Source organism: Trichechus manatus, unplaced genomic scaffold (genome assembly GCF_000243295.1).
Source record: "Trichechus manatus latirostris isolate Lorelei unplaced genomic scaffold, TriManLat1.0 scaffold00121, whole genome shotgun sequence".
Lineage (NCBI taxonomy): Eukaryota > Metazoa > Chordata > Mammalia > Sirenia > Trichechidae > Trichechus > Trichechus manatus.
In genome coordinates, this window is record NW_004444057.1 from 106602 (window position 1) to 117195 (window position 10594).

At 37.1% G+C, this 10594-nt stretch overlaps 1 non-coding gene across 1 annotated transcript; it reads left to right on the top strand.

Moving 5' to 3' along the window:
• The first annotated feature begins 4813 nt into the window (after positions 1-4813).
• Positions 4814-4915, top strand: LOC111822036 (U6 spliceosomal RNA). The gene has a single exon (XR_002825322.1). It is a non-coding gene; the product is annotated as a U6 spliceosomal RNA (small nuclear RNA).
• Positions 4916-10594: the final 5679 nt, after the last annotated feature.

Consider the following 10594-nt stretch of genomic DNA (forward strand, 5'->3'; position numbering starts at 1 on the left):
CTTGAAAGGACAAAGAATAAAAGTTGCTTTGAAAAAACCAGTTACTATGGAAAAACGGGAAACCCTGGTGGAAAAAGGTAACACGTCAGTAAGATAGAAATAAATGGAACTATAACTGGGTAATTTCAGTGTCACAAACTTGAAGGAATTTTAATGACCTGAAACATCTAATTTGTAGTTTGCTACTTCTGTCCATTACTAACTCCATACAGACTTCATCCAAAGGAGGTGAGTTAAGAAGAAGTAAAGTGCTGTGTGAATCTGGAGGAGGAAACTCATGGTTGGAAGTCTGTGAAAAGGTAATGATTTTGTAAGTAAGAAGAGGAGATGAGTTCATTACGTAAAACAGGGAAATTAGTCAAATACAGATGAAGAAATGAGTATTATAATAAATGAGGAATTCCAAGAAGAGTTGATGGGAATATAGAGATTTACCATTGTCCAGAGAGGAAAAGAGAATCTTTGCACAGAGTGCTTCTATCTAGTCAGATAATAATACTTATTATTAACAATTCCCTCTCCCTCAATCCCAATGTCCAAACTGTTACCAAGTTCTGTTGATTTTTACCTCCTATATATTTCTTGATTGTGCCTACCCTCTGCATCTCCACCACTAGAACCCTAGTATGAGCTACCACCATTGCTCCCTGTCATTGTCTTCTTGGCTGTCTTCCCACATTTACTCTGCCCCTGCCCCAGTCTACTCTCTAATAGGACAGTGATCTTTGTAAAACAAATATCTGATCATGTTACCCGTGACTAGACTCTTCTATGGTCTTGCATTGCCCTTGGGATAAAAACATAATTATTCAATTTGGCATGAAAGGCCTTGTATCGTCTGGCTCCTGCTACCTCTATATGTCCCAGCACTTTGCTCTTTCCACCCTAAGGAACCACACTGCCATGATTTTAGTCTCTAGACTCACCACGTACCCTCCTGACACAGAATTTTTGACCATGTTGCTCCATCTGCTTGGAAATTTCTTCATTCCCTCCACCTAGTCACTCCTACTTAATCTTCAGTTCTGCAACTGCCACATACACAGAGAAGGTATCTTCTGTTTGTCCCTCCAGATCCACTCTCCACCCCGTTCCACCTTTCTGCATGCCTCAAGATTCTGGCCTTTAAGTACACATCAATGGGTTTTCCTGCCCTGTGATTCCATCAAGATACTTACTCTCCTAGTTCCTTCCTTTTGTGTCACTGCAGGCTTGTGGTATCCCTCCACTGAAGGGATGCCTCCTGTAAGGCAGCTCTCTGCTCAGGCCCTCTGTCTGCAGGTTCTAGGACCCCTCTAACTCTTGATGTCATAGGCTTGAAGTGGAAACGCATAACTCTTGTCTTTGTAAATAGCTGCTTTATTATGAATCCCAAAACCCATTGCCATAGCATGAATTCCCACTCATAGTGACCCTATAGGACAGAGTAGAACTGACCCATAGGATTTCCAAGGCTGTAGCCTTTATGGAAGCAGACTGCCACATCTTTCTCCTGTGGAGCGGATGGTGGGTTCGAACTACCAACCCTTTGGTTAACAGCCAAGTACTTAACCACTGTGCCACCAGGGCTCCTTCGCTTTATTATACTCTCTTCAAATTACTCAGTTTGAGTATATCATGTGTTTTCAGTCAGGATCGTCACGTGATCCTGTCCCTGCCTTTCTCCAATATGATCTCCTGATACTTTTCCTCTCACTCCCATCCACATTGCTCACAGTCTCAACTACAACATATTGGATGATTTGCATTTCTCTGCATGCCCTTTATTACTTTTGGATATTCTCCTTTACTATTCACCTGTCAAAATATCTGCCCACAATTCAGGAATTTCCTTTCCTGGTACACTGACATCTTCAATCTACCACTTTCTGACTTGAGTTTGCGTAGTCATTAAATCCCCATAGTACTCCATCTATGCCAAAGCCCTTATCATTCTGTGGTTGCCTGTTTATTCATCCGTCTGTCCTACAAGGCTTTGAATCACGATGTCTTTAGTTTCTATTCCTCAGTGCCTAATAAACTGCCTGGAATATGATAGCTATTCAGTAAATGAATCAAAACTACAAAGTTGTATTTATAGTCTCGCTAAAGTAGTTGAAAGCCATTCTATAATACATTAAGGCAGAGTGTATTACCAAAATGTTTACCTATTTATTCAAAATCAATTTTTCTTTAAATATAACATTTTAGAGAGGATATAGTTACCATATCCTGAATACTTTCAAAAGTGTACAGAAAGACACAAGCGCCTTCATCAGCCATTTATTTCTTCCAAAATAAAATCTTTAGACTTTCTTCTCAATTCTCCTTGACTAAGCATTGGATCCCTTCCGTGTTGTCAGAGAAAATTTGGTACATTGAAAGTAAGAAAGGTCCAGAAAACTAGGTCAAAAAAGATTTTGGAAAAAGACTTTTCCAAGTAAAACATAATGAATTTTTCATAGTATTCCTACTTTCATGTAGTCAGTGTAGAGGGTTGGAGGGATGAAGATAGTTTACAGAGGTGGTAGAACAAAAAGGCCCCCTTGATCCACTTTTGAGATGATTATTTAGGACCATCCCAGCTGCAGATGTCCCCATGGGACTGACTGAGGCCTTTTTTTTTTTTTTTTTTTTTTTGTATCACAGCCCAGCCTCTTCCTGGCTTAATCAAGCTTCCTTCATTTCCCTTCAAGTGTTGATCCTGAAAGCATACCCCCATAGATCTCTTGTACGCCAATCTCTGTGTTAGAGTCAGCTTTCCAGGGAACTGACTATGACAGCCCTCAACAAGAATCTCATGTTAATAAACTTGTTAATAAACAAGTATCTCATGCTTCCTTCTATGACTATTTAATCATAAACATACAGGCATTCATATATGTATCATAAATATATAAGAATTTTCTGTTTTATTCTTTAAGTGGGACCTTATTATAAACTCCTTAATTTTCCAACTAAACAATACATTGTATAAATTCCTCTAGGACAACTGATACAGTTTTTATAGCTTTATATCATTCTTTTTGTGGCCAAATTATTGCATGATGTGTACATAACATAATGTATCCAATTATTCATCTTTTCATGACATTCACTTTGTTTACAGTTTTGTTGTGTTTTCCTTTGGCTTCCATGAACAATGCTAAAGGAAACATCATTGTACATATGCCCTTATCTATTGGTAGGTATTCTGCAGAATAGGTTTCCAAAAGTGGGAGTAAGTTCAAGAATTTTTTTTCTTTTTTTTATTTTAATAGTTATGCCAGATTTCTTTCCAAAGTGCTATAAAATTCACATTTGTACTACTAATGCAAGAGAATAACTTATGGAGTAATTCTGCATATCCCACTTTGATGTATCTCTTTCTTGCCCTCTGACATTGCTGAGTGATTTAGTATGAACATACTTTTTCAGGACGAAAATCTAGAAAAGTCTCAAAAATACTCTTGCTAAACAACTCATGGCATGGTCGAAATGGAGACAACAAAAATAGGAAACATCTTTTTAAAAGAAAAGTGCTACTTCCTATTATAAAGCAAACCTAAATTTCTTTTAAGTATAGTTTTAAATTCAAAATAGAGGATATTATCAGTCTAAATTTTATCTGAAACAATTTCCTTTTTTACTCAGACTCTCTTAAAAGTAATAGAATGCATCTAACCTCTTTTCTCCTAGGGTTTGTTATTAGAAAATCTCTTCATGTGTTCAAAACTCAGTGACAACCTAGTAAGAGTTATTATAGAACCAGACGTTTCTCAGAATTCCAGGAATAAATGTTGCTTTTTGAAAGCAGAAAACAATGGTGTTCAGTTCCAAAACCAACCTACAACTTATCATTTTTAAAATTTAAATTTGGTCAGATACAAAATTAGCTATGTGCTACCATCTCTGATTTCAACAGCAAACTATATACAAATAGAATCCATGATAAAAATCTTATGTTCTTAAGTGTATTCTACTGACATACAATAAAATGTATATCACACAAAGTTCAGCTATTGTACCATTTGAAAATTCGTTGTGATTTGCAAGGAAAACAGTTTTCCTCCTTGTTTTAGCTAAATTAGAAGTGAATGAACTACCTATTCCACTGTAGCATTAACGTAAATAAATACAAATCTACAACAAAGAGAGTTAATCAAATTGAGTTGAATAATACATTTTCCCAAGTACATTTTGCACAAAACCACAGGCCAAGGAGTAATTAGTTTTATGCACGGGTACTTGGCATTTTCAACTTGAAAAACATTTTTGCGAAGTAAAGTCAATTCTGTTTGCAAGCTCAACTTATTGGTTGCTAATGCTAGGACACCATCTTGTGGATAAGGCATCTAATTTGGAAGCTTGTCTATTTGAAAATCACCTATATAGTAAATGGTAAAATATATATATATATATATTCTAAGATTCACAGAAATTGATCAGTAACTTCACCTTTATTTTACTAACACGTCTGTATAAGGTTAAGAAAAAAATACTAAATAAATTTATCAAAAGAAACTTTTTCTTGTTGTGCATCAGCTACAGACCAAACATTATAATCCAAATTAGGTATCCATTAGAAAAGCAATTTAATGAAACATTTTTTCCACAGAAAATTAATGAATTCCATGTTAGTAAAAGAAGCTTTTCATTTACCTCTGTAACACAGGCCCCAACACTTTAAATAGCACATAGATGGATTGCCAAAGTATTGTTCCTGAGTTTCATATGGTCAATATTCATAAAAATATCTGAGGCATATGAGAATCTCAGATATCAAAATGACTTTCTTTTTAAAAAGAATATCTCCATTTGCCTTCCTATTTATCTAAAGTAAGATTTTAAATGCATGCTTGGCAGCATGTATACTAAAACAGGAATGATACAGAGAAGATTAGCATGGCTCCTGTGAAAGGATGACACGCAAATTCATGAAGTATTCCATATTTTTAAGTTTATTAATCTTGTTTATCCAAACCATTAACTTTGTTTTCGTTCTATGTAATCAAATAAAATTTAAGTAACATGCAATGGCAAGAGTTAATGCATGGTTATTTGAACCAGAAAGAAGTGCCATAGAAGAACTCATTAAAAACTCATTGCCATCAAGTCGATTCTGACTCATAGCGACCCTACAGGGCAGGTTTCCAAGGAGGGGCTCTTGGATTCCAAACGCTGATCTTTTGGTAAGGAGCTAAGCTCTTAACCACTGTGTCACCAGGGCTCCCGTAGAAGACCTATAACTGTTAAATACCAACCTGCATTATTTTTGCAAAAGTGAGTTGGACTCATTACTTTTTTGCTACGCAAAGTAAATTAAAAAAAAAAACGACTTTGCAGTCGAGTCAATTCCGACTCACAGCGACCCTACAGGACAGAGTAGAACTGCCCCATAGAGTTTCCAAGGAGCAGCTGGTGGATCTTTTGTTTAGCAGCCAGTAACACTTAACCACTGGGCCACCAGGGCTCCCTCAGAGTAAATAGGCAGTACTTTTTAAAATACGTTAACTCAAACATTGCACTTCTTTCAAGATGTTATCAATTGCTTATTGTAGTGTGCAGTTTTAATAATTTCAACTGAAACCCTTTAATGACTCTTTGTAAATTTTAACTCATTTTAGTTGATTTTCAGCACTAGTTACATAGGAATTGATTTTTATGGATTTAGTAGAAGAAATGTGCTGTATTTTGATAAAATTCACTTATTGTATGTGTGTTGTAATCTCTAAAGAAAAGAATGACAGCGTCTTAAAAAAAGTTTTAATTCTTCTAGGAGTGTTGATAAAACATAGCTTTATGAAACACAAGTAGATTAGCAGAGCACTGAACAAGGGTTTGGGAGGGCTAGGCTCTAAACGTCCCTCTACAACCCATCAGCCACTCATCTTGGGCAAATCAGTTCACTTACTCTGCCTTAGTTATCAGAGCTGTCAAAAGGAATACTGGTAGCTATACAGAGAATTTTTGCAAAGACAAAAAATAGTATGTGTAAAATTTCTGGGTCTACCATAATATAGACAGTCATTAGATTTTTTAAGAAAGAGAGAGAAAAGGAGAAGAGAAAGGAAGGGAAAGGGGAAGAGAGAGAAGAGAAGACAAGAGAAGTTGATTAGATCCTCATTCCAATCCCTGACCTCTGAAACAGCTATGGTTTCTCTAGCTTTTTTTTTTTTTTTTTTTTGTGATGTCTTTGCCTAATTTTTGTTATCTTAAGACTGTAGTGAATCATGAAGTTAGATGCCTTTAAAACATATAAGAAGGGGTTTTTTTTTTTTGTGAGCCATGCCTATATCCTGCCAATACATTTTTCTTTGTTTTTCATTTATTAAACTATTTTGACCTGTGTTCTGTCTTGAAATAAAACATCTTGGTTAATATACCTTCCATGCGACTTTTGGAAAGTTATTACACCCACTTAATTGCTAGGACTTGAAATTGACTGGACAGCACTTAACAACAACAACAATGGAGAAGAGATTAAAAATGCAGATTTTGATCAAACAAGTCCTACTTTCAATTCTGATTCCTTGCTTATCAGTCGTGTTAACTTTGGGTGAGTTTTTGCACTTTCTGTGCCTTGGTTTTCTCATTTTCCTCACAGGGTTCTGAAGAATGCTAAATTAAAGTGTGTAAAGGCATTTAGCACTGGGATATGGCAAGTGTTAAAAAGGTAGTTTATTATTATAATACTATAAATGGATATTTATATCCTGCCAAACCTGAAAATAGACCAAAGTATGAAATATTCACCATTCATGATATTTATAAGGAAAATGAATGCTGTTCTACAGTTGATGCCCATGAAATATCTGGGCAGAAAAAGACTTAAAGGGTAATTTGATGGAGTCTGAAATGATTTCCTCTAAATGACTGAAGCTTTAAAACAACTTGTAATTTCCTAACTGCACCATAGTACACAGAACACAACACATTCAACTCTTTGAAAGATTTGAATCTTCACAGGCCATTAATCTATAATGAAAATAATTTATGAGAATCCTTGACTTACAAAGGTGACTTACCTTCCCTGTAATGGATTTGAGGTTCCTTCAGTTAATGTACTAAATCATGGTTCAGTAGACTGTTCAAATAGCTTAGTCATGGAAGTTGCCAGATGTCTTGGTGAAGAACCCAGAGGAATAAAAATGATAGCCATTAGTCTCTGTCTTCCTACTACGTAATCCTTTAAAAATTAAAAATGCCAGTTGGTGATTTTTGAAATGTGAGAGAGCATTGTTTACAGCCATATGTGTGATTTATTGAACTCAAAATACATTTAACTAATACAAAAGCATTTCACAAATACACAAATTAAGTCTCAGAAAACAAGTCAACATTCTTTCTCCACGTTCTCCATTCTTTTTTTCTTTGCTAATTCAATTCCTAAACTTCTTTTAAGAGTAAACTCAAATCTCAATATTTCCCTAAATCTTTCCTTATCTATCACAATTACTAATGACTATACGAGACCATTGTATACTTGATTTTATTCTATGTCTGTAAGCGAGGGGCAAACCAAGACTGTGAGTACCCCAAATAGACTAAAAGGCTAGGGCTCCTTCAAATCCATAGTCTTGAAACATGAATTTAACATTTATTCTGGTGAAGGTAATCTCATTTTTTTTTCTTTTTCTGCTCATAAAGGTAAAAATTCTTTTTTCATGTTCAGATTGTAGGATTTATTAGAGGCATAATATTTAAACTCATGTGGATTGTCTTTCATTTCACATTTTTCTCATCAATCATAGCTGGACAACATTAGTCACACTCAGAAAGAATGACTGTAACTTACAGAGATACATTTCCAAATTGCTTTTCAAAATATGTGAATTTTTTTTTTTCTGGCTTTCATGTCAGCAAAAAATTTCCAACCTGTCTGTAGTTTTTGTTCTTGCTAGAATTTTCTTACGGAATATCCTGAATAAGCACTCTCTTGGGAGGCATATTAAAGTGCTTAAACTTTAGATAAAAGTAAATACTCTTTCCTAGTAAATTATATTCTTCCATTTATCATTCATTTTCAGAAATTCAGCTACCTTGACGGCTGATTTCAAGTAACTGTCAGATGGCTGGCTCAGGGTTGGTAGCGTGGCCTGCAGTTGCCCTCTGTGCCTTGCACATGACGAGCTTAGGTGGTTAATGGTGGAAGGTGTTTTATTTTGGAATTTTTAGTTGTATAAACTAAGTCATTAAGAGAGGTTGTGAAGGAGTCATATGTGGAAGTCCAAGGTTACTTCTAAATTGGCTGCTTGGACATTCTACTACTTAATTTGAATTCTTCTAAAAACACTACCTCCTGCTATACCTTAAAAATTCATTCAGGTCAGGGAATTTGAGTTTCTCAAAAGAAAAAGTGGATTATGGGGTGGATGTGGTAACTGTTCTGGGACCATTTCTGTGCTCCTGGACTCAAAATATAGCTTTATATCCTCCTAAACCTGAAAATGGGAGCTCCTGGGTGGTGTAAACAGTTAATGCACTTTGCTGCTAATCCAAAGGTTGGTGGTTCAAGTTCACCCAGAGAAGCCTCAGAAGAAAGGCCTAGCGATCTACTTCTGAAAAAAATCAGACATTAAGAACTCTGTGAGGCACAGTTCTACTCTGATACAAACAGAGTCTCCATAAGTTGGAATTAACTCAATGCTAACTGGTTTTAAACCTGAAAATAAACCAAAGTATGAAATATCCATCATTAATTATTTGTATCAGTACCTGCTTCCCTCGGGTACTGATCTTCTAGGAGCAGTTACGTGAAAAATCCATGATATAATTCCATAATGTGCCCATCCCTGCTTTTTAAAAATCATTGTCCTGGAGTGTTAAGGTGTCGTCCTGAACTATAGTAGAGACTAAATGTGAATGGGTGGCTTTCATAAGGACTTCCCATGGATCTGTTGCTGTCATGCCAACCCTAAAGTTCTCTCTTCCTCTGATAACATACTTCCTTGCCATGCCCCCTGGCTAAAAGCATCACATATTTCAGTGAGCCACATTTTGGGATACTTCTTAATGTATGTCTTTCAATAACTTCAAATATTAACATTTTTGTTGCTTAGTTACATTAATATTATTGAAAAATTATACATTTATCTACTCACAGTCTACTTAATAATTTTTTATTGAAAATCGATCGTATCATTGGCAGCAAAGATTTGAGAGAAATGTTCTGCTTATTACAGTATTGCTTTCAATTGAATCCAGATTGATCTAGTGCATTTACATTAAGAATTCTTCATTGAAATAATTTTAGGAGGTGTGGCCAAGATGGCAGTATAGTTAGACACTTCCTATATCCCTCTTACAACAAAGACCTGGAAAACCACGTGATTTGATTCTATATGAAAATCTAGGAGGCCTGAACAAGGCAAAGCTGAGAAATAGGACTGAGTGATCGGTGGGGGGAGAGGGAGACGGTTTGGAAGATGTGAAGAGTGCCAGAACTGCAGCAGCGAAACTGCAGCTCTGCAGCCACAACTGTCGGAAGCCAAGCAGGCAAACAGCTGTGCTGTGTGCATGGTCAGGAAGCAGTTTCCACATCGAGAGAGACCGGCAGCAGAGGTTCGGTTGAACACTCCGAACCAGTGAAATGCAGCTCCCAAGTGGCTAAGATAAATACATGCGTGCGGCCTTTCACGGGGATTAAAAAAAAAAAAAAAAGGCCGTTTGGGAAAAACTTCTCTCCCTTTTACCACCTCCCTCCGCGCTCTGCACTGGGAGTCCGCTGGGCCGGAAGTAGATCCCAAAAGGTGCCCTGACTCATTCTCCTGGCCTTGGAGAGGGAACAAATAAGCTACTGGCTCACCTATGCCAGGAACGTAGGGTCCGCACAGCTCCTTTGCTAGGCACAGGTATAAGGGGTCTGCAGACTCTGAGTGCCTTACACCCCTGTATAGACTTGTGCGGACCCATCTCAACAGCGTTAGTCCTCACCACCACAGTACAACACGGCAAACATCTGAAGTTTAACTTCAACTTTTTCAGCTGTGAAGTGGCAGATTTGTGACCCTCGAAACAGCCCTGCCCTTAAGTAGGCACTTTTATCAATCTGCAACAGGGGCTTGAGGACTGCTGGCTGCACCTAAACCTTCTAGTCACCTGCTACAGAAGTCCAAGAAAAAGTGGTGCCCTCAAGTCTTTACAGCCAACAGAGTGGGGTGCTCATAGTCTGGATGCAAAACTCACCTACCTACTCACCCTAGAGAATAGGGACACGCTTTCCTTTCAGACTCTCAGGGGTAGCCGTCAGCCCCCTGCCTGGCTCAGCACGTGATCCCCTACCATAGCCAGAGTCCAGTGCCTGCACCAATCCACCATGCTTCTCTAGGACTGGGGGTGAGAGCCTGCATCACACACTTGGTAACTGACTGCCTGGACACCTGAGCTGAACCCATATAGGAAAATTTAACAGACTCCTGTGTGCACATACTTAGTTACAGAACTAACTACCTGGTGTCAGGATGTTAGAGATTCAAAGTTGTCAAAAATCAAACTAGTGCATATGAGCAGCCTATTTGGGCATATCAAAACAAAACAAAACAAGAAGCTAGGTCTCACTAAACAAATATAAAATAAAATTATAATAAATTATTGATGGCTTGGAGACAACAGTCAATATCAAATCACATAAAGA